The sequence below is a fragment of the Ochlerotatus camptorhynchus genome, unplaced genomic scaffold (assembly GCF_037179485.1).
Source record: "Ochlerotatus camptorhynchus isolate MF236.1 unplaced genomic scaffold, CSIRO-AGI_Acam_v1.1 ptg000084l, whole genome shotgun sequence".
NCBI lineage: Eukaryota > Metazoa > Arthropoda > Insecta > Diptera > Culicidae > Ochlerotatus > Ochlerotatus camptorhynchus.
Genome location: NW_027040574.1, coordinates 1897132 through 1920748, shown reverse-complemented (window position 1 = coordinate 1920748; position 23617 = coordinate 1897132). Strand labels below are relative to the sequence as shown.

Below are 23617 nucleotides of genomic sequence, written 5' to 3'. Positions count from 1 at the left end.
TGTATCCTTCGTTACCCCGTGAACCTTGCGTTTCTTGTACGGCTTGTATGCCAGGTCCTTCGTCATGATGGTGTGGGCAGTCCCGATCGACACATCCAGGTCAGCAGCGGTCTTCCCGATCGAGCGGTTCATTTTTCGATGTACCCGCTCCCTCACCACCTTGATGGCTGCTGGCGTCCTCACCGAGCGCGGCCGCCCGGATCTCACACGGTCCTTGGCCGAGCCCGACGCCTGGTACCGACGGATGGTAGTATAGATGAAATTCCGCTTCATCCCGTGAGATTTCAACCGCCGGAATATGTCGCCGGGTCGCTCACCTCTCGCAAACAATTTTACTATGACGTCGCGGTACGAGACGGCTAATACATAGGTGCCACAGTCGGAAGAAGTGTTAGTTTGTTTACTTAAATGAACCATGCCCATTTTGTTATGGCATGTTTGCTATAAGAAATGCGTCTCGTGTTTATTAGCGAATTTCACATCAAAGATTGATTAATTGAGTAGGAAATCAGTTTGGCACGGCATTTGTGACCAGCATACACCTTCCGGTAGTATGAAACAGGTCAAAAACTGTTCAAATCCGCAGATAAAAATTTTTGTTTTGAATTTCTGTATAGCAAAATAGTGAACTTTTCGTGAACATTAACGGCAAAGAACTCACCAACACTGGGAGACTGTGAGTTCCTGCCCACCTGTCATAAAACCGTCTTGGTCGCGGTACTCCTTCATAATGCGCGGTAGACCTAAGAGGAAGAGAACACAACTGGCTTCTTACTCTTTTATCTCTTCTCTATCTCTATCTTACGCACTTACAAATGGGCCACGAACTGGTTCGCATTGTATTGTCTCCTCTTACTCTTAGCGGTAAACAAACAACAAATGACGTGCGCGTCGGTTCAAGACGGTTTTATGACAGGTGGGCAGGAACTCACGGTCTCCCAGTGTTGGTGAGTTCTTTGCCGTTAATGTTCACGAAAAGTTTACTATTTTGCTATACAGAAATTCAAAACAAAAATTTTTATCTGCGGATTTGGACAGTTTTTGACCTGTTTCATACGACCGGAAGGTGTATGCTGGTTACAAATGCCGTGCCAAACTGATTTCCTACGCAATTAATCAATCTTTGATGTGAATTTCGCTAATAAACACGAGGAGCATTTCTTATAGCAAAACTTGCCATAACAAAATGGGCGATTCATTTTAGTAAACAAACTAACACTTCTTCCGACTGTGGCACCTCTCTTACTCGCCTGGGCGTCGGTTAGCCTATATATGAGACTAAAACTAACACCAATACCAATACACAGACTGCACATGGTACGCACCTACACAACGATGAAAAGTTGTATTCGAACTTATTGAACACCCTGTACATATAGTCGCTATATTCATAGTCTGGCGGATATAATTTCGATCTATCAAAAAGCAATATATTTTAGACCAACAATTGAAAAGGTACTATCAACTTTTATAAACAAAACGTTGATTATTCTCGACAATCGAACGCAAATTACCGGCATCATCGGATAGGGGAAACTTTCACCAACCCAAAGATGGTGTTAGTTTGCGTAGACGAGCCTTGAGTCACAAGAAAAGGGTTTCCGAAGTTTTGTTCGTAATAGCTGATAAGAGATGAACTAGCCTAAGGCTAAAAATCTCTTAAGTAAAGCTTAAAAAAAACATAATAGCTGATGTGCCCTTTCCTGTTGTTGGTCGTGATTTGCTCGATTGGTTCCGCTATTTGACAGCTCAATTGGTTTGCGAAATTCTATCTGCCAGTGTTGCGACAGATTTTCCCGATGTTCTTTCAGCAATAAACCACTCAGCAATAAGTGTGTATCAGAAGCGGAGAGTATGGTTAACTCGCGACCGCTTACCTACATCCCCTTGGAAACGGCTGAACACGAATCCTTGACCCCGAATCATTTTTTGATGTTAGGCTTCAACGGAGTTCGTGAAGATCGCCGTTACCCTTTTCCTCATTCGGATGAACGATGTCTTCACGCGGTTACCAGTTGGAATCTTCATCTTCGGCTACGCGGAGGACATCGTCCTAATAGCTGTCAAGAAAACGGTGAAGGCACTGCGAAGAAAGCTTATTCAGGCCGTCACCTACGTATCGGCATGGACCTCGTCGGCCGGCTTCCAGCTATCCGCTACTAAGAGCGGATTCACCCACATCTGTCCGATAAAACACCATGTTCTCAGCACCAAAGTCTGCATCAAAGAAGACCTAATTCCGTTTCGGAAAACGATCCGAATCCTCGGGGTCTGCTTTGACCGACATCTCACCTTCGACACACACACTTCAACGATGTCAAAAACTGACGCAAACAGCGTATGAACCCGAAGATCCGGACTGAACGTGGCGAAAGCCATCATCAACTCACGCCAAACCTATGGAATCGAAGCTACGTTCCTTGCCAAGCCCCGATTGATCGAAAAGTTAGCGCCGGTCTATCAACAATCCGAATCAGTTCGGGTCTTTTGCCAGGTACCCCCGGAATAGCTGCTTGCATCGAAAGAGGACTGCTCCCCTTTGATCGCTTCATCTCCAAAACTATCTGCCAACGAGCCATCGGACTTTACCAGCAGACATCAGGGGACGACAAGGAAGATTCCCTCCATACGGAGGCGAACAATTCACTCAGGGAAGCATCCAACCCGACTCTCCCCCCAATATCCAAGGTTTACTGGGTCGGAGCGAGGGGTTGGAACAAGCCGAAGATTCTGACCGACCACACAATCAAACACCAATTCAGAGCTGGTGCCAATCCTTCAGCGGTGGCACAAGCGGTACTCGAACTCCAGAACCGGAAATACGGAGGATACACCATTCGGTATTCGGATGGCTCGGTAGCCCAGGGAAAGGTCAGTCCAAACCTCGCGGAATGCCATAGACTCCCGGATCAGTGCTCCATTTTCTCTGCGGAAGCCATTGCCGCCTTCATTGCAGCCACCATTCCCGACGACCGACCAATAGCCATCTTCACCGACTCCGCTAGTGTGGTAGCCGCACTGGAATCCGATACGAGCAAACACCCTTGGATCCAGGCTATACAGGAACACGCGCCAAACAACACAGTCTTTGTGTGGATACCTGGGGGGTCTATGGTAACGTAAAAGCGGACCAACTAGCCAACTCAGATCGTTGTATGGCCAAGTACACGCGAATTGTACCTGTTCCGGTCCTCAAAAAATGGGTATCAAAAATCACCAACGAAGGTTGGGCTCGCGAACCCCTGCCATCAGAAAAAATTAAAAGAGACATCTCCACCGATACATCGAGAGCAGGTCATAGTATCCCGACTTCGAACACATCATACAAACATCTCCCACAACTACAAGGGAGACGGACCTTTCCATAGGATCTGTGATCTATGCCGAATTCCACAAACGGTGGATCACATTATCTGCCACTGTCCGAAATACGAAGCACCAAGAACCCGCTACGACATCCTGGGAAGCATCAGCGATGCCCTCGGTAACGATCCTACCAGAATTACAGCCCTTTTAGCTTTCCTGCGGGAAGCTGAGCTGTTCGATCTAATTTGATCACCTAACTCACCATCATCATCATCACCACCATACCAGATCACACTCGGAACCAGAATCTCACAACTAACCACCCACATCAGCAACTATACAGACCAACGCAACGAAAACGGAATTCTCCAACAAAATGACAGTATTAAGACAGCCACTAAGCAACTAAGGAACCCCTTTCGGAGCCCCACCCTCGGAGGTTCCCTTCCAGGGCCACTAAATCAAAAACTCCCTCTGGAATCCCCCCCCCCCCCCCCCTCAAATAGGGGATTCCCCATATGGGATTCCCAGAGACAAACCAGCCCAAGTCTGAAAGCCTCTTTAATAAAAAAAAAAGAGTTCTTGAACCCGAGAAAACCCCGACGGACGATGGAATGGCCTTGCGGAATAGCTGGAATCTGGTGCAACATACGCTGGATAACTTTTGGCGTCGCTGGATAGTGGAGTACCTGCCAACCATCACTCGGTGAACAAAGTTGTTTCGGGATGTAAGACCAATCAAGGAAGGCAAACTAGTATTCGTGGCAGACGAGAACGTAAGGAACCGTTGGATGAGAGGACGAGTAGTTCGGGTGATGCCAGGCAAGGATGGAGTGGTTCGCCGGGCAGAAGTACTGACATCAAGAGGGATTCTGAAGAGACCTGCAGCGAAACTGGCTGTGCTGTACGTGGAGAATTCTGGTGACGCCAAACCGGAAGCTATGGCGACACGCGGGGGAGGATGTTCGCCACAACAGCCCCTTGTACCGGTTACCAGTAATGGTAGCTAACACGCCACATCACATCACACGGTCGATGCGGGAAGCAGAAGCCGTCAAATGCGATGAGATGAGGGATATAGAGAGAGGGACAATGAGAATCATTGATATGCGATACGAGATTAAGGAGAACAAAAACAAAACTGATTGGATAACTAATCATAGTGTTGTTTGAAAAACTTTGGATTTATATCGTAAAATTACAGTGAAATAATTTGAATTAGCAATTTCAGAATTAATTTTAATAAGCAACTTTTTAAAGAGTGAGTCAAAGCTGGGTCCACTTTATTATAAAAGTAAGCTTGAACGATCTTGAATAGTGTTAGTCTGCAGGTCTGATATCGACATCCTGGCACGGAACTTTGAGACGATGGCGGAAACGTACATCAGACTGAAGGCTGAAGCCAGGCACGAATTGGACTTGCCATCAACGCATCGAAGACGACATATGTATATGAGAGGAAGAGGTTCTAGGGAAGACAATGTTAGCCTCCCACCCCGAGTTCAGATTGACGGTGACAAAATCGAGGGGTCGACGAGTTCGTGTATTTGGGTCACCGGTGACCGCCGATAGGGGGAGAGGTAGCTCATCGATTCTTCCGGTTCGCCTCCTAGCATCGTGCTATAAGGTACCAGGCGATAACCAGGGTAGTTGATCGATAGCTCGATGACGTCATTTCGTTGGCGTCTGCAATGGGATATTCTCATAGCAGGCGTTGACGATGGGACGTTGTCGAGTTGTTGAATAGCAACTATCGTGGTAACTCACCGATTACCTGTCGATCTGCCAAATTTGGAAAGACGTCTGCATTGAATTGTCTCATATAATAATATTCCGCCCACTATATCACAAGAAATTGCGAGTAGCTGAGTGGAATGGAGATAAGTTAAGCATTGGGTACAGGACCAAGTCTCCCCTGGGTGGTGCCAAAAGATGAGCGCAATAGAATCACCAAGCTGCCATAAGGCACGGAATGAGACTATTGCATGGCTGGGTAGTCAAAGTCTTCCATTCGTTAGTCATTTCAGGTGGATTAGAACAGGTTTAGGTGGGCGTTGGCCAGATTTGGATTTTTCAGATGTAATCCTGGATATTACCCTGTCATTGAACGTCGCGTGAAAGTGGAACTTAATGAAGGCCTAAGTACTTTTTCGTAGTTTTTAGTTTTCGGATTTGAAAGATCGTCGGTTACAGTGGCCTGCTTACTGAGCAGAAAAACGCGGTCCCAGGTCCTTACATATCAAAGAGATTTATGGTAAAATCGCTTGTGTATCGTGTATTTTGCGAAACTCGTTGTTGTCGTTGGTTCCGGGTTTGAATGGATACACAAATTTGAGCAACGGTATTATGTGATATGAGGGGCTCGGTGGCCTTAGAGCAACCGTTTTTGCTTACTGAGCAGAACATCATGAGTCTAATCTCAGGCCCATCCACATTCAAGATTCGTCAATCGTTTTATTTGTTAATATGACTACATGGTAATAACAGCAACTCGGTGATTAAAAAGGTTCTCGTCTGCCTAGTGGCAAACGTTTTTGCTTACTGAGTAGAAGACCGTGGGTTTAGTCCCAAGCTCCTTCGCGTTATATGATCGTTAGGACATCAATTCAGATTATCGAAACGAACCCTGCTGCAAACCCATCCCTATTACCCAATATCCCAGTGATTCCTCGTGGAAGTGCAGAGGTGTTCTCGGCTTCCATCAAAGCGTGTGTCATGTCAACACAATCCTTCCCATTCCTTTCTTGACCTGTGTTCGGGCGCGGCCGGCGCTGGTATTGCCTAATTTAAGATCACCAGTTTTTACACATTGAGGATGATTGCTAGTCCCAAGCAACGTCTATTGGTTCTCTGTGTAATTACAGCTGATCTGACAGTAACAGAGTAGCAACCGTGGGCGGTCAATCAAGTTCAAGCTCAAGCTCAAGCTTGGGTCACCGGTGACCGCCGATAATCATAACAGCAGAGAAATTCAAATACGCTTTATGGCAGAGAATCGTGCCTACTTTGGACTCTGGAGCACGCTTGGGTCGAATAAAATTCGCCGCCGCACGAAGTTGACTTGACATTCTCCGTTAAATGCCCAAACAATTCATCTCTGAAAATTCTTGTAACTTTGCTAAGAATATTCGTGGATAAAGAAAGAGAGAAAGATTAGTAATTTTCATTTAAATCCACTACCTTAATTGTTTATCTTTGACAAGGATAAGCAATTAAGGTAGTGTAATTAAATGGAAATTACTAATCCTTTTCTCTTTCTTTATACTGATACTCCACTATTGTCTTGGCGTTTTCCTCTGAATTCTGCTGAACATTCACATGAAATTCTCTAGAACTTCTTCACCGAATGCCCTTGGTATTATCCTCGGAAATCCCTTGATTTTTTTTTTTCAGAATTCCTTAAGAATTAATTGGACCCTCATAATTTGTTTATCTGGGTATTCTTCTAGGGATTCTCTTTACAATCCACTTGGAAATTCCACTAAAAATTCAATAGCCTCCAAGTTCTGCTCGGAATTTCCATTGAACCATCAATTAGAACTCTCTTGAAAATCATGTCCAAATTTATTTGAACCATTCATTAGAATTGGAGCTGGAATTTTGCTCACAACCATCTTAACATTCTACTCAGAGTTGAACTTTAAGCGAAATTTAAGGATAGTTATCCTTAAATTTCGCTTAAAGTTCTAGTTAAAACTCCCTTGTCAACTTCCAATCCTGAAATCAGTGGCGTCGCCCTAGTTTCAATCTACCTGTTCAACAGCTCTCAAAACGTGAACAGGTTCTAATTAATACAAATCTGTCAAACTGGAAGACCCTGAGCCTTTTGAAATTGATTTGGATTTAAACATGACCCTAAATCACGTTTTCAAAGTTGTTTAAAAAGTGAGGTTACGCGACGCCACTGCCTGAAGTACCTTGGTGTTATCCCTAGAATTTCTTTCAAATGCTCTTAATTCTTCAACAGAATTCGGGGGTTTCCGAGTGATGCGAAATTCTTGGATCTCCTCCTAGGTGGGCTTTTGAACCCGAAATGACTCCCCTCGCCGACCTCAGGGTCAGATCCTTGATCACCAACTGGGATATGGTCAAATCGGTGTAACTCTGTAAGCAATAGTTCGAAGGACTTCGCTGTAAGTGAGCTTTCAAAGATCGCTGGAGTTTTTCTCCACAATCAGCAAGAGCACATTTTGGAGGGCTCATGTTTTTAAAATATAATGCAGCCCAATCCCCTTGGGACCCTCAGACAAATTCGCCCTGGAATGACATTTTTCTAGAAAATGGCACGAGGAACGTTCAGATAACCTTTCATTGAATCTACTGATTTGTTTATTAGAAACAGTTTACCCCTCTAAAACTATCAACAACACAGTATGTTTTTGGATGGTACCACATAAAAAATAGGGGCGTAAAAACCTGTAGCAATTAGTGTCACTTGTCGTATATTTTCGGTTATATCTTTATCTCTATTTCAGAACTGTTATCGTTACCTTCAATAAAAGTTACCAAGTGATAAGCTCTCTTTATTAGACGGTGACAAATTTCTGGGTATGAGTCGTTCGACTCCGTTTGTTTTCCATGGGTTTCGCAACAACCTACCCAAAAGTTCTGGAAGCAACATACGTGTAATGCGAACACGATATGATAACAACAGAGCATATGACACCAGGCGAAGATAATGTTGTGTGTAATTACAAACGCAGTCTCAACGATTCATATCTTATCAATACTAGACCTTCAGCCCATAACCCGTTCGGTTTCGGTGTTTGCCTTCCGCAGATCCGGCAAGGTGATAACTGTGCGTGTAAACGTTGTAGATTATGGCGAAACAGAAGGGATGAAAACTATTTTAGATTGTATGCATTTTCTGTTCTCACAAAAGAAACAACAAGGAAGATTGGGCGAGATGGATCACACTAAAGAGACTGAATTCAGCCTGGTCCCAGCTGCCAGTTTGACTCCAACAAACAACGAGGAAGATTATTGGTTGAGATGATAAAGGAAAACATAAAGAGTACATTATTTTCAAACACCTATCCCACGTAAACGTGATTGTTTTTAGATACAGCCGCCGCGAGCGCAACAGGTTGTTTGTCTGAGATAATGTTTTGGGTATTGCATTACCACGGTAACCGTTAGGAGAGTACATAGTGATCTACATGCGGACAATGTAAATAGCAACATTTAAACTCACCTGTTTCGAGGACTGATCTATTACTCAACGGGAATTCCACAATGCAGCTTCTCTGGCACACTCTTGTCTCTGGTTTAGAAGTTAATCAGTTCAAATTGTTTATTCTTCTTCGATGATTGTTTACATTAGGCACTTGATTTGGGAAAACTGAAAACAATGTTCATACAAATTTACCCTAAATTCATGGGAAATCGATCAAACCAAGTTCGACCGCTTCCCGTAAATCTAAAGCAAATTGCATGGATTATGACGTGGTCAATTATTATTCCACCATCCACCGAGTAGCACTCTTCCTATGACTGATCACTTATAGATCCACACGATCGAACCGCACCCAAAAAAAAAGAAAACCGGCCAAAGCCGATCCAGAAAAATATAGCGGATCCTCCACTGCTCTTTACTTCCTTCTTCCCGGCACACAACGTAAGAAGGAACGCGTTATTGGCTTCAGTTTGCTCATTCACTTGTCTGGTTGTTCTTGAAAAGCTAACGACGTGGATGCGCGGTGAGTGAGTGGGTAAAAAGAAAAACTTCTATAGCAATAAGCGCGTCGATTGTTTTCTGCACACCTTTTCGCTTCTTCTTGCCATCAACGTCCCGCGCAGAATAACATTATTCTTCACTCTGCCACTCTTCTGTTGCTTCGCATGCAACAGCCGCAACTCTCATTGCCCAGCTCCGACCCTGTTCAGAATAATGTACACAACACACTGCTGCTTGCTTGTGCACTCACACACACACTCGCATGACCCGACGCACACACATACACACACAGGCGGAAAGCCAACAAGCGTTTTCTTTTGCTTTTTCCTTCCCGGCTAACTCCACGGTCCCACCCGGATTCCGACTGGCAAAATGCACCGTTCCTTCTCGGTTACTGTTCACCGGACCCGGAGGAGAAAATAACCTCCAAAACTGACACTTGCTTGGCACGAACAAAATCGGTTACAATCAAAATAAATTATTAAAAAAAAAAAAACAAAAAAAAATGCTTACACCGTTCAAAACGCCGGCAAGGCTTGACGGGGAAAATAAATCGGAAAAACCCGGAAAACTACTCACTCTTTAGTATTCCGAAACGGAAAAAGAGCTTTATAAAACTGATTCAGGGGAAAGAAAACTAACACCGAGCACAGCGAAAATTAACACGTCCGAAACCCGCTACCGCTTACGAAGGACTGTGCTTCGTCTTTGCTTCGGGGTTCAGATTTTCGTTTGGCGAACGGGTGGAGGATGCCGCTGTAAATGTATTGTTTTGTAAATTACGCACGGTAAACTGAAATCCATAAAATATAGAGGGAAACTAATGCCACGGATACACTTGGAAGATGAACTATGAGCATCCCGCATAAGCGCGAACCATAAATTGACCTTACCGATAATGGTTATAAATTGTTTATAATCCCTGCTAAACTTCAACTGAAATGGTTATGGAACTTTACATGAACGATAAAGTTTTAACCTTAAGTATTATAGTTTTTTGGAAGTGGACCTTACAAATAATGGGTTGTTAAGAACCATTACCATTCCAAATTCTTGTTTTCTCCATACATTTTCGGAAAGAAAACTATACTAAAACCTTTTAACTTATGGTTTAAGAACATTAATGGTAATGGTTATGGTAACCAGTAAGGTCCATGAATGGTTTTGTAACATCGATCAACTTTATGTGGAATATATCGCGAATTGGTTGCCTGTAAATTACTGATTACCAATTCACGATATATTTCACGTAAAGTTGAGTGATAATACAAAACCATTAATGGACCTTACTGACTACCATAACCATAACCATTAATGTTCTCAAACCATAAGTAAAAACGTTCTAATATAGTTCTCTTTCCGAAAATGTATGGAGAAAACAAGAATTTGGAATGGTAATGGTTCTTAACAACCCATTATTTGTAAGGTCCGCTTCCATAAAACCATAATACATAAGGTTAAAACTTTATCACACAAACGTTCATGTAAAGTTCCATAACCATTTCAGTTGAAGTTTAGCAGGGATTATAAACAATTTATAACCATTATCGGTAAGGTCATGTGATGGTTCGCGTTTATGCGGGATGAGCATTATTTGTATAAAGCAGCATACAACAACTATACAAATATGACCATGGATGTGCTCATAATTTATTATAGCATTAATGGTCATGTTCATAGTTTGTCATACAAATGTTACAAGGACGTAGCCAGGTTTTAGCTAGGGGAGGGTGAAAAACAATACTATGGAAAATTTGGCCGAATGCCATTTTACCAGGGGGTTAGTCACTCTGCCACCTTGTGCTAAACACATCAAAAACACCTTCGACACACTCAAACACCCTTTTATCACCATGAGAACAATTTTTCAATCTTTTTTGGCAGCACTGCCTAGAGCCAAGAATCACAGACAAACAGACGTAACGCTTCATTGTGTATCTTCGTTCATGCATTTAACGGTTGATTTGAATATTATCAGTTCCGCGAACTACTCGCCGCAGCGCTGGCATCGGATCACTTTGACGTTTCTATACATTCTATAGAACTTTTATGCAATATTGTTTGCGAGCTAGCGAGCAAGCTTGTTTTCCGCGAGAAGCCCGAGAGATGTCGTTACTGAGGTCATATGTTTTGAGATACTATGTTTTTAAGAAAAACTTTTTCAAAGAGTTACGTCTGTTTGTCTGTGCAAGAATGTTAACATTCGTGTGATGCTCTTTTTTTGTTTTTGTTGCATTTTTCTTAAGTAGAGATCACCCTCCAGCAATCGGTAGGATTCCACAAAAATCTGATCGGGACACGGACTCCTGATTTCGTCGAACATCTGTCGGTATCAGGATTGGTATGCGGAATTTCAAGCGGTGGACCGAGTTACAACGATCTGGAATGTGAGGATTATGACGGTTCCGTGCACACAAAAAATATTCATTGCTAAAATTAAAAAATCCGTTGGTAGAATTAAAAGTTTGCGTTGGTTCTTTTTGGTAGAAAGCGGTAAGCTTTCAATACGAAAATCAGTCAACCGTCAAATCAAAAGTTGCCTGCTCACTGCTTTTAAAAGTTGAAACTATCAAAATTAATTGTACTACTGTCAAATGAAAAGTTTGGCAGTGTTGGAAATAAAAACGGATTCATGTTATTTCAAAACAAACTTTTGGATTGAAATGAGATATTATTAAAACAATAAGTGTTATTTTGAATAGAAGGACTCAATATTTTGAAATTGATAACGAAGATTTTTAACAAAATTACTTAATTTTTCATTTTATATTCTAAACAATCGTTTGGATTTCAAAGCAAAAATGCTCAAAAATTATTTATTTATTTTTATTCTGGTTTACAATTTTAATTTAACGTTATGCAACGAAAGATATAAAAATTACTCTTGCTGCTAGATGGCCAACTTTTACATTGAAGGCAGAGGTTGCGTAGCGCTTCCGTAGGGCTTAATCCTTCAACAGGTCATCCTGGCAAATAGCGTAGTCTGATATAAAAAAGAATCTAAAAATCTGAAACTATAGTATTGAAAATTTCGAACTTACCATTTGGAATGTCAATGGCACTTGGATCACTTCCTAGATCCAGCAAATAATGCCGGAATATCCATCGAATAAAAGATGCTGAATGGGAAGGATCACTCGAGTTGCTACTTCTGAGCTGGATGTCATATTCACAGCAGCCAGACTAACAGAAAAGGCGGCAAATGAGATTTCAGTGCAGCCAGTAAAAACATCGATGAAGGGGTATTTTTGACAGTTGTACAACTTTTGTTTTAAAAGTATGCACTTTTAAAATCACGGGTCAAAAGCGAAAGAAAAACTTTCAATTTGAAAAACTGACTTTTATTTCGAATATTTGCATTGTTGAAACAAGGACTTTAGGGACACTTTCAATTTAAAAATGCATTATGTTTATTGATACAATTTTTTTTTGTTTGTGTGTGTTCGAGGTTGGATGTGTTTACATGTCGGGACGTGAATGTGGTGGAGAAGCGACTGTTGATGAAGTTTCTGCAGAGTTGCGCAAGTTGGGAAGGGGAAGGAGAAGGGAGCGAGCATCAGGCAGCGAAAGTCGAGGGAAAGACGTTCCTGGAGTATTTGAAGAAACAAAAGTTGACCCTGAATTTGATCCATTACTTGTTGTACACAATCGCCATGGGGAATGACCACACTAGCTGCCGGGTTGGAAGGGGTGAATACTAGGGTGAAGAAGTTTCTGCTTAGTTTCGTTAGTTCCGTTTCTGTTTCCGATGTACGACTGCGGGGAGATTCCGCAGTGTTTCTGCCAGCTGTGCGCCGTTTTCGGAGGGATTTATTGTCTGGGTAAGCCAATCGCGGGTATTAATTTAAAGCGTGATGAAAGGGGCTATCAATCGTCAAAGTTCGGCAAACAGACGATAGAGGCCAAAGGGTTGGTCATAGGGCAGGGGTACGTTGAGAAGGAGATTTTCGAAGAAAAGGAAGGCTCGAGGGAAGAGAAGCGAATGACAGATGGCACGTGCTATATTTTTGACGAATGTTCCGTTGGGTGGTGCATCGCAGAATTCCGGTGGAGGTGGCGTGTCGCTGATGAAACTGTCCCCCATGGAAGGGCACGAAGATGGGGCTACCATTATCCAGTTGGCACACTTTAGTGGCACTTTCCCGAAGGACATTTGTAAGTAATCAGGTCTGCCCAGGCGTGTAGACACAAGACAAGGAAGCACCGGAGAATAACGTATCAACAATCCTCTACGAATTGTACTTCAACATTCCATCTGGCCTGCGGTCCGCTTTACGAGTTGGACTACGATGAAAACATAGCGCGAGCGCGTTCGATTTTAAGGATATCTACGAGGAGTTCCTGCCGCGAGCTCCTGATCCGGAGGAGATCATTATCGGCGACGAAGACGCCGGTGCTGCCGACCAAGCACAGTGCCGAAGAAAGTCACAAGGTGGAAAGCGCTCGGGAGTGTCAGGAAAGTGATGCGAGCTCAGAACCAGCTGCCGCCACAGCACCGGGCATTTCCGATGCCTAGGAAGCGAAAGAGGACTCGATCGACAATGCCGAAGAATGCCTGGAGCAGAAATAATCAAACATTTGCACGCTTTTGCTTGCTTAATTTATTCCAACTGTGTTGATATTTTTATTTAATGTGTGTAAGTGTGTAAAATCGCAACGCTGACGTTTTATCGTAGTATTTAGAGGCAATAAATTACTACTTCTTCTACTTAAACTGATGCAATAGTTATTTTTTAAAGCACTCGGTAGCCTAAACATAAAAATGCTTTAAAGTGAAATGTTCCGTTTTTCCGATATGGACACTCGAAATGCCTTACATCATCTTTAGGGTCTCTATTGCTGCAATGATGACTCCCGCAATTGGGGATGATGTTTCAACGTCAAGCTCAACATTATAAAAGCAGACCATTTCAGCCTCTAATGAGCTAGATTATCCGTAACTATATGAAGAAATGAGCGGATAATAATCATCCAGTCAATGATTGACCGATGGCTGAAGAAAGATATTCCTTCCTAATTTGGTAGTCATTCCATATACCCACTACCAAATCAGAGCGATCTGGCCTACAGCCAGCGGTTAATTTTTGCAGGACGAGTCTAGGGGGCACGATAATGAAAGTTGATCGAATGGTTGCTGAGAAGATGTGGGCTATTTCATCGGATTATTCAGAATATGCTTTGTTCTTCCCGTTATGCCACTCAACAAGTTCATATATGGCTATGAAGACAGTTACGAAGAGAAAAAGCTGGTTATGTATATTTTGTGTGTATGCCAGAACTAGCGCTACTTGGAAACAAATCCATTCCCATATTCGTGAACTACTATGAAATATGCACCGGTTCCCGTTCACTAAGTATATTAAGACATCAAACGACCAAATGCGTGCTTCGTGGGTGGCATAATTGAAATCCTCCCGATCATATTTGCATCGATCCTTGCTCCATGTATTCTCACGAGGAGGTCACCACTCGTTCCGACCCATTCCGCCGGTAATGGGTTGTCGGCTGCAATATCCGATGTATTCTTTGACGGCCCGGTCATATCAAAGCAGGATCTAACGTCTCCAGGTAGTTAGTAGTCATGAAGACAATTCTCGCCTCCGTCGATGCCACTCCGTTCGTTTAACAAACCACTAAACGATTCAAACCCTCGAATGCTGCCTTTTGCACGCGATAATAAAGCGGCGTCTGTGTGTTCTAGCAGTATGATCAATTGCTAAGGTGTCAAGCCTATCACTTGATTCTGGCTGCAAACAAAGAAAATCTCAGTGACATTCACTACCCTTCTCGAGACGCTCCTACACGGTTAGAAAAAAGTACCCAAAAGTAAGTTCTTTTCACTCATCTCGGCACTATAGTGCAGGAACCCAAAAGTAGGTATAGCGGGTCAAAGTTATTTTCATTTACTTGTGTGCAGTTCGTATGGAATTTTCCACTGGCTTTTTAACCAAAAGTAAGTTAGTTGTACCCAACAGTAGGTAAATATGATTATACTCAACGTTGGGTTCCCACACTTTACTACCCCTGTTGGGTGGTTTTGCTCCTCCGTTTTTGACAACATTAGAAGGAGAAAAGGAGACAAACTAGTCAAAAGTAGGTAAAAGTGAACTTTCCGTTGGGTACTTTTTTCTTACCGTGTACCTTCTTCCAATATTTTGAAGTATAAGTTTTTGTCCCGTCCAAATACAGTCAGCTTCATTCCGTCTCGCACGCTGAGCCGGTCAAGTCGCATCGGTCTCGTTGTACGACACTAGTTTTTGAGTTTTTGAGTTTTTCCCCACGCGAGGGTTTTTTCTCGCCAAAGTTAGTTGGCATAGTGTTAAGACAACTAGTGCGCGAGTGAGGAAGCCGTTAATCATACGCCGAGCGCTTTGATTACGGTCCAGCTTTAACATCAACATCTGTAAAATCATCACCACTATCGGCCCATTGATAGCAACAACGAAAGCACGTTAAATTGCCTACCGAGGCGAAAGAGGCATACCAGCTGCAAGGCTATCGACCCAACAGCCGTTGGGGAATACAATAGCATCGCACCAGTCATCTGCCGCCTCAGTGCAATAGGTATACCGTGTCGCTTTGTTTTCACCAGTATCGCATCTTCCCGCATGGTCCAGTATTAGATTAGGCTGGGTCATAATTAGGGTGATCCAAAATCTTGTAAATAGTATATATCTATAATTTTTTTTTTTTCTTGATTTTTTTTTCTCGTACTATTTTTAAGTAGAGTATAGTTAGGGTGATCCAAAAAATTTTTTTTTCAGTATATATATATTTTTTTTTCTATTTTTTTTTCTTGGTTTTTTTTTTTTTGTTTCTTTCATATTACTCTTTAGTAGAGTAAAACTATATCAATTTTTTTTTGTTTATTTTTGCATTTTTGTTTTTCTATTTTTGATATTATTTGAAATTACTGTAATTATTTGTAAAATATTTACCAAAAACACCATTGCGGCGATATTTAACCGCAATGGATGAAAATGATAAAGGCGGGGGATGGTCGCTTTCCATCTCAGACGACGAAACTCTTAATTCCTCCTCACACGAAAGTCTCGAGGAAGTTGTGGAAATGGAAACCCTTGACGTTCCTGTTGACTCGCTCTCCAGCAAAAATGCTGGAGCATATCCCAAGAAAAGGTATCGCCCACAACCCTCTCCCCCACCATCTCCTCCTCGTCCACCTGCACCCCCCACACCATTGCCCCCGAAAACCTCTGTGCTCCCCCGCCTAAAGGCTTACCCAGAAGCCTCGAAAGGCCCATGGGTTGTTTTTTTCCGGCCCAAACAAAAACCTTTGAACATTCCGAGGATCTCTAAGGATCTAACAACACATTTTTCGGCCGTTACCGATATTTTCAAGGTAACACCAATAAAACTGCGCGTTACCGTTGATGACCGGAAGCAGGCTAACCAAATTGTTGCGTGCGAGCTTTTTTCATTGGAATACCGAGTCTACATACCCAGTAGTGAGGTAGAAATTGAAGGAGTGGTCACCGAAGCGAGTTTGACTAGTGATGATTTCTTGGGTCCCGATTCTTTCGGAATCTTTAAAAACCGTGCTCTGCCGAAGGTGAAGATATTGGACTGCCTTCAAATGCAGTCAGTATCCGTAGTAGGCTCCAAAAAAACGTATTCCTTTATAATGAGAGAGAGAAGGATTAGTATTTTCCATTTAATTCCACTACTTTATTTGCTTATCCTTGACAGATACGCGTATTTCGTCTACAATGTGCAGACTTCTTCAGTGTCTTGTACTAATACTCGAGTATTAGTACAAGACACTGAAGAAGTCTGCACATTGTAGACGAAATACGCGTATCTGTCAAGGATAAGCAAATAAAGTAGTGGAATTAAATGGAAAATACTAATCCTTCTCTCTCTCATTATACAGGTATTCCACTAAGACGCCCACATTCATCAGGAAACGTATTCCTTGTCAAACTCGTTTCGTGTGACCTTTTCGGGTTCAGCGTTACCTCACTACGTCGCTATTGGCAAGGTTCGTCTGCCTGTACGTCTGTTTGTACCTCGGGTAATGAACTGTTCGAAATGTAAACAACTTGGTCATACATCGGACTACTGCTCGAACAAACCACGCTGCGATCAGTGTGGCGAGCAACATCAAGAGGGCCCTTGCGGTGCTCCTCCAAAATGCGTGTACTGCAAGGAAAGCCTACATACCCTGACTGACTGCCCGAGGTATAAACAGCAGGGAGAAAAACTTAAGCGGTCTCTGCAAGCTCGCTCCAAGAGAACTCTAGCAGAACTCTTGAAGAATACCGCTTCATCTTCTCAGACCACACCAAAAAGCAGTAACACCAACCGGTGAACACTCGTGTTTATTTCAGTTACCGTGTGGACGTAATTTGTGATGAGCCCCGGTCCCTTTCAAATTGTATCATTATTTATGTACGGTCCATATATTTGAAATGACGTTTCACACTCATCTAGTGATGGCCGATTTTCATTCGAATTATCGATTAATCGATTAACGAACCGAAAAGTAAAATATGTGTAATCGGTTATATCATGCCGATATAAGCATTAACTTCTCCAGAGGATCATCACCGATCGTTTCAAACATGTGCTGCACTCTCATTGGTGGAAAAATGGCAGCACAACGAACAAAAAAAAAATCGATTAGTTGTTAATCGAGTAATTAAAAAATGGGACACCTCTGATTTTGGTGTGTTTGTTTTGATAAAAATGAGCGCAAAATTTCATCTCCACCGAGGGGACAGCAAAACCACAAAATTACCTTGAATCCGGGGGGTATTCATTGGATGAAAGGGACCGTGAAAGAGGACACTAAAATAGAAAGTTTTTCTTCCGACAGTTTCATCTTAGTATTCATCTTTGGTAACACGTTCTCCATTTTGCCAGTTGATGATCTAGACTCTGACTCAGAGGTCGGTGAGGATAGTCCGTTTGTCTTTAAAGGCAATACGAGAAAACGAGCAAAAAAACACACCACCGAAAAGCCTCGTAAGGCCACTCGTACGGACCACCCTTCCACCTTGGAAAAATCAAGAGGTAACGGAAATTCACCGAAACCCATTCCACCGGGTTATAAACCTTGTAATTATGACAAGAACTTTCCGTCACTTCCAGGATCATCTAAAACCCCAGATGTTCCAGTTTTTCGGCCAGAAAATCAGCTGAATAATCAGCAAGAACATGCTCCCATGTTCACGTTTTCTGGTATTGTGGATAGCTTCTTCAGTATATTCAATGTCTCTGACTCAACGAGGAGCATTATTAATTTAGTGCTGCCAATGGTGAAAACTCTTTTGAAGCAACTAGCTTCTAGGTGGTCCTTCCTTGCATCGATCATATCCTTTGATGGATAATTCTCCGAATGAGGTCGGGGATATGATCTCTGTTCTTCAGTGGAACTGTAGAAGTCTTATGCCAAAACTTGACACATTTAAATTTTTAGTTAACAATTCACTTTCTGATGCATTTGCCCTTTGTGAAACATGGCTCTCTTCAGACAATGATCTTGCTTTCCACGATTTCAACATTATTCGCCTTGACCGCGCAGATTCGTATGGAGGGGTGCTTCTGGGGATCAACAAGCTCCATTCCTTCTATAGAATCGATCTGCCTTCAGTGACAGGCATTGAAGTAGTTGCATGTCAGGTTAATATTCGAGGTAAATGCCTCAGTATTGCCTCAGTATATCTTCCACCGAAAACCGCGATCTCTCGTCAAAGTTTCGCGGATATCTGCACGGCTATGCCGGAGCCACGGTTGATCTTGGGAGATTTTAACTCTCACGGTACAGGCTGGGGGGAACTGTACGACGACAACCGCTCAACCTTGATATACGACATGTGCGACTTCTTCAAAATGACAATTCTGAACACCGGGGAAGCAACACGAGTAGCCAAACCTCCAGCAAAAATAAGCAGATTAGACCTCTCACTTTGTTCGAGTTCACTATCGTTGGATTGCTCGTGGAAAGTAATTCAAGATCCCTACGGTAGTGACCATTTGCCAATCAAAATTTCTATTACCAATGGTTCATCTTCTACTCACTCGGTCGACATCGCGTACGATCTTACGAAAAACATTGACTGGCGAAAATTCGCGTCTGCGGTTCTTGATGCCAGTCAATCGGTTGACGTACTTCCTCCGCTGGACGAGTACTCCTTTCTCGCGCGTGTCATCATCGATTGTGCGCTGCGAGCACAGACGAAACGTGTTCCGGGTGTTTCCGTCCGCAAGCGACCTCCCACCCCGTGGTGGGATAAGGATTGCACCGACGCGAACAGCGAGAAGTCCGCCGCGTTTAAACGCTTCCGCAAACACGGTAAGGTCGGGGATTTCGAGCGGTACACCGACCTCGAGAAAACCTTTAAGGACTTAATTAAAGCAAAAAAACGCGGATACTGGCGTCGGTTCGTCGATGGTTTGTCGCGAGAGACTTCCATGAGAACACTCTGGAATGTCGGCAGGAGAATGCGAAACGCGTCATCACCGATTAATGAAGACAAGGAGTACTCGGACAGATGGATTTTCAGCTTCGCGCGGAAAGTTTGCCCGGATTCGGTACCGGTTCAAACCAACGTTCGTGATCGTCCGTCGGGTAATAACGAAATAGATTCCCCGTTTTCGATGGTGGAATTCTCACTTGCTCTCCTTTCATGTAACAACTCAGCTCCAGGAATGGATAGAATCAAGTTCAACTTGCTCAAAAATCTCCCAGACGTCACGAAGAGACGCTTGTTGAACTTATTCAATCAATTTCTGGAGCGCAACATTGTTCCGGATGATTGGAGGGAAGTAAGAGTTATCGCCATTCGAAAACCCGGTAAACCCGCGTCGGATTATAACTCGTACCGTCCCATCGCGATGCTGTCCTGTATACGGAAATTGTTGGAGAAAATGATTCTTTTTCGTCTAGACAAATGGGTCGAGTCGAATGGTTTACTTTCAGATACGCAATTTGGATTTCGGAGAGGCAAAGGAACGAGCGACTGTCTTGCGTTGCTTTCAACTGAAATTCAACTGGCCTATGCGCAAAAACAGCAAATGGGTTCAGTTTTCTTGGACATTAAGGGGGCTTTTGATTCTGTTTGTATCGATGTCCTTTCGGATAAACTCCACGATAGTGGGCTTTCACCAATTATGAACAACTATTTGAGCAACTTGTTGTCTGAGAAATATATGAGCTTCTCTCATGGAAACTCGACAACTTCACGAATTAGTTACATGGGTCTCCCCCAGGGCTCATGTTTAAGCCCCCTTCTTTATAATTTTTATGTAAAAGACATTGATGGTTGTCTTGATGAAAATTGCTCGCTTAGGCAGCTTGCAGATGACGGGGTTGTGTCCGTTATAGGGCCAAGTGCACCGGACCTGCAAGGACCATTGCAAGATACCTTAGACAATTTGTCTACTTGGGCAATGAAGCTGGGTATCGAATTCTCTCCGGAGAAAACTGAGTTGGTTGTTTTTTCTAGGAAGCATCATCCTGCACAGTTACAGCTTCAACTAAAGGGTAGAACAATCACTCAAAGTATATCTTTCAAGTATTTAGGTGTCTGGTTCGATTCCAAAAGCACATGGGGAAAGCATATTGCGTATGTGAAACAAAAATGCCAACAAAGAATCAATTTTCTTCGTACAATTACCGGAACTTGGTGGGGAGCACACCCGGAAGATCTGATCAGGTTGTATCGAACAACCATCTTGTCGGTTCTAGAGTACGGTAGCTTCTGCTTTCAATCCGCGGCGAAAACACATATCTTGAAGCTGCAACGAGTTCAATACCGTTGCCTCCGAATCGCGCTTGGCTGTATGCACTCTACGCATACGATGAGCCTCGAAGTACTCGCGGGTGTTCTTCCACTGACAGATCGTTTCGCGGAGCTGTCCTTTCGGTTTCTTATCCGTTGTGAAGTAATGAACCCATTGGTAATAGAAAACTTTGAGAAGCTGCTCGACAGAAATCCTCAAACAAGATTCATGAGTCTCTATTACGATTACATTACGCTGGAGATTGGCCCTTCTTCATTCAATTCCTCTCGTGTTTGCCTCCAAGACTTTTATAGTTCCTCTGTAAATTTTGATCTGACCATGTTGCAAGAAATCCGTGGAATACCAGATCACCATCGGTCGATGGTTGTTCCCTTAATTTTTGCAAACAAGTACCACCATATTAGTAACAATAAGAGTTTTTTCACAGATGGGTCAACTATAAACGCTTCCACTGGATTTGGAGTATTCAACGAATTTCATAGCGCCTCATATCAACTGCAAAAACCCTGTTCCGTATACGTTGCGGAACTAGCAGCCATATTTTACGCAGTAGAGCAAATTGCCTCACTACCATCTGATCACTATTTTATTTTTACTGATAGCCTTAGCTCGTTGGAGGCTATTCGATCAATGAGGCCGATGAAGCACTCCTCGTATTTCCTGACCGAAATCCGAGCTAAATTGAGTACTTTATCTAACTGCTCCTATACTATCACCTTAGTTTGGGTCCCATCTCATTGCTCAATTCCGGGTAATGAGAAAGCGGACTCGCTAGCTAAGGTGGGCGCTATGGAAGGCGATATTTTTGATCGACAAATCGCCTTTGCGGAATTTTTTTCAATTACCCGTCAGCACGTCCTCACCAACTGGCAACAAAAATGGAATGAGAGTGATCTGGGAAGATGGTTACATTCTATTCTCCCACAGGTGTCAAACAAACCATGGTTCAAAGGGTTGGACATAAGCCGCGACTTTATACGCGTTATATCAAGGCTCATGTCCAATCACTACTCGTTAGACTCGCATTTCTTCCGAATCGGGCTCGCAGGAAGCAATTTGTGCGCTTGTGGTAGTGGCTATCACGATATCGACCACGTGCTTTGGTCATGCACCCTACATTGTGTTGCTAGATCCGAGTTATCCGCATCCCTCAGGGCCCGAGGAAAACAACCTATGCGGCCCGTTAGAGACATCTTGGCGAGCCGAGATCTCGATTATTTCAATTTAATTTATGTGTTTTTAAAACGGATCGATCTGAGGATTTAGTAGTTAGTGTCATCTTGTGTTCTCTCAAGTTGCTAGGTCTCCATCGGTGTACCCCCATGTTTGTCTTTTTCTCCAGTATGTCGCTTAGTTCTAGATCAAGAGCACATTGCTCTAAAAAACCTTGTGTTCTCAATCCCTACCCTGCCACCCGTTTGTTACAATTTGTTACCCCTAACCTCGAGAAAGCCGCGAGTAATCGGCCCCCGCTTTACTAACGTTAGTTTTAAGTAATTTTGTACCCAAACGATGAATATCGGCTCCGCAAAGCTACGGCAAATGAGCCTGGAAAAATAAACGCATTAATAAAAAAAAAAAAAAAATACAGTCAGCTGTTCCGTTTTTTCCGCGTGCAAATCCAGTGTGTGTTGTTCTCTGACTTGGTCCACCATGATCCACGTTCATCCGTATCGCAGCACGTTCGGCAGGAGTAAATTTATTGTTTATTGTTATCCTTTCTCCAATCAACAGCAAACACATCGCATTGGAATCAGCTGTGATAGATATAGTGGTTTCCAGAAAACTTTATTTTTCACTCAACGTTTTGACAACTATGTTGACACGCTGAAACACCTTCCGACACCCAAAAACACCGAAGAAACACAATAAGCACGGACACAAGGTGGCAGAGTGACTTACCCCCTGCTCGAAAGCGGAATTACTGAGACGGTAAGTTATTGAAATACATTGACAACATGTAGTCTAATTAAATTCATCTGCTAGTAGAGTTGAATTATACAGAGAAAAGGAGCTAAATCGGACGGTAATAGAAGACGATGATACAGTTCCTCCGGTTGATGACACAGAGTTTATAGAACTCCCGTCGTACCATCCGCCAGATGACAGTGAAATTCAGATGGAAATTCCGATACCTTTAACATATAAACAAAAAAAACTACGGTTGCAGATCTAAAACAAGAAGCGGCCTCACTTGGTGCCTCCGTGAGGCTCGAAAGCGGAACTACAGAAACGGTAAGTTCTTGAAATACAGTGACAACACGTAGTCTAAGCCCCGATGTACACGTACAGCAAATCACCTAGCGGTGCCGCCGCGACAACGCAAACGCTTTTTAGAAATACCCATATTTAAACCGCGTTTGCGTTGTCGCGGCGGTACCGTGCGTGTTTTGCCGCAGGTGTACATCGGGCCTAATTGAATTGATATGCTTGTAGAGTTGAACTATATAGAGAAAATGAGCTTAATCGGACGCTGATAGAAGAACCCCATGTAGTTCCTCCGATGGACGACACGGAGTTTTTAGAACTCCCACCATATCGTCCGCTAGATGACAGTATTCGGGAATCATGTAAATGGTTCGACATGTTGTTACCGTACCAATACTTCGAACGGCGACAAGCTTTGAACGGATTCAATAAAGGAAGAGTGTTACTACAGGACCGCTTTTTACGAAATATTTGCTCGAAATGGTGTGCCTGAATTTCCTCTATAGCACCGTAGTCTTCTAACGAATAGTAAAAAATAGTATTTTCGCATGGCTGTGTCACATGTGGCTTGTATGAGGCGTGCGGTTCTTCAGTGCTACGGATTGAGTCATCGTAAGACCAACTCATATCGCTTGATGACTCGCTAAATGCTAGGGGATC

The 23617-nt window shown here is 43.1% G+C and overlaps 1 protein-coding gene across 2 annotated transcripts in view; it reads right to left on the bottom strand.

Moving 5' to 3' along the window:
- l(2)gl (LLGL domain-containing protein l(2)gl) overlaps positions 1 to 9660 on the bottom strand; it is a 74888-nt gene extending 65228 nt beyond the window's left edge. The window contains exons 1-2 of one of the 2 annotated variants that reach the window (XM_065218198.1): positions 9563 to 9660; positions 8501 to 8647 (exon numbers count right to left, since the gene is read on the bottom strand). The gene's annotated coding sequence lies outside the window, so the exon portion shown is untranslated. Of the gene's footprint in view, positions 1 to 8500; positions 8648 to 9496 lie in introns of both variants that reach the window. The other variant, XM_065218199.1, reaches the window with a different exon arrangement.
- Positions 9661 to 23617: the final 13957 nt, after the last annotated feature.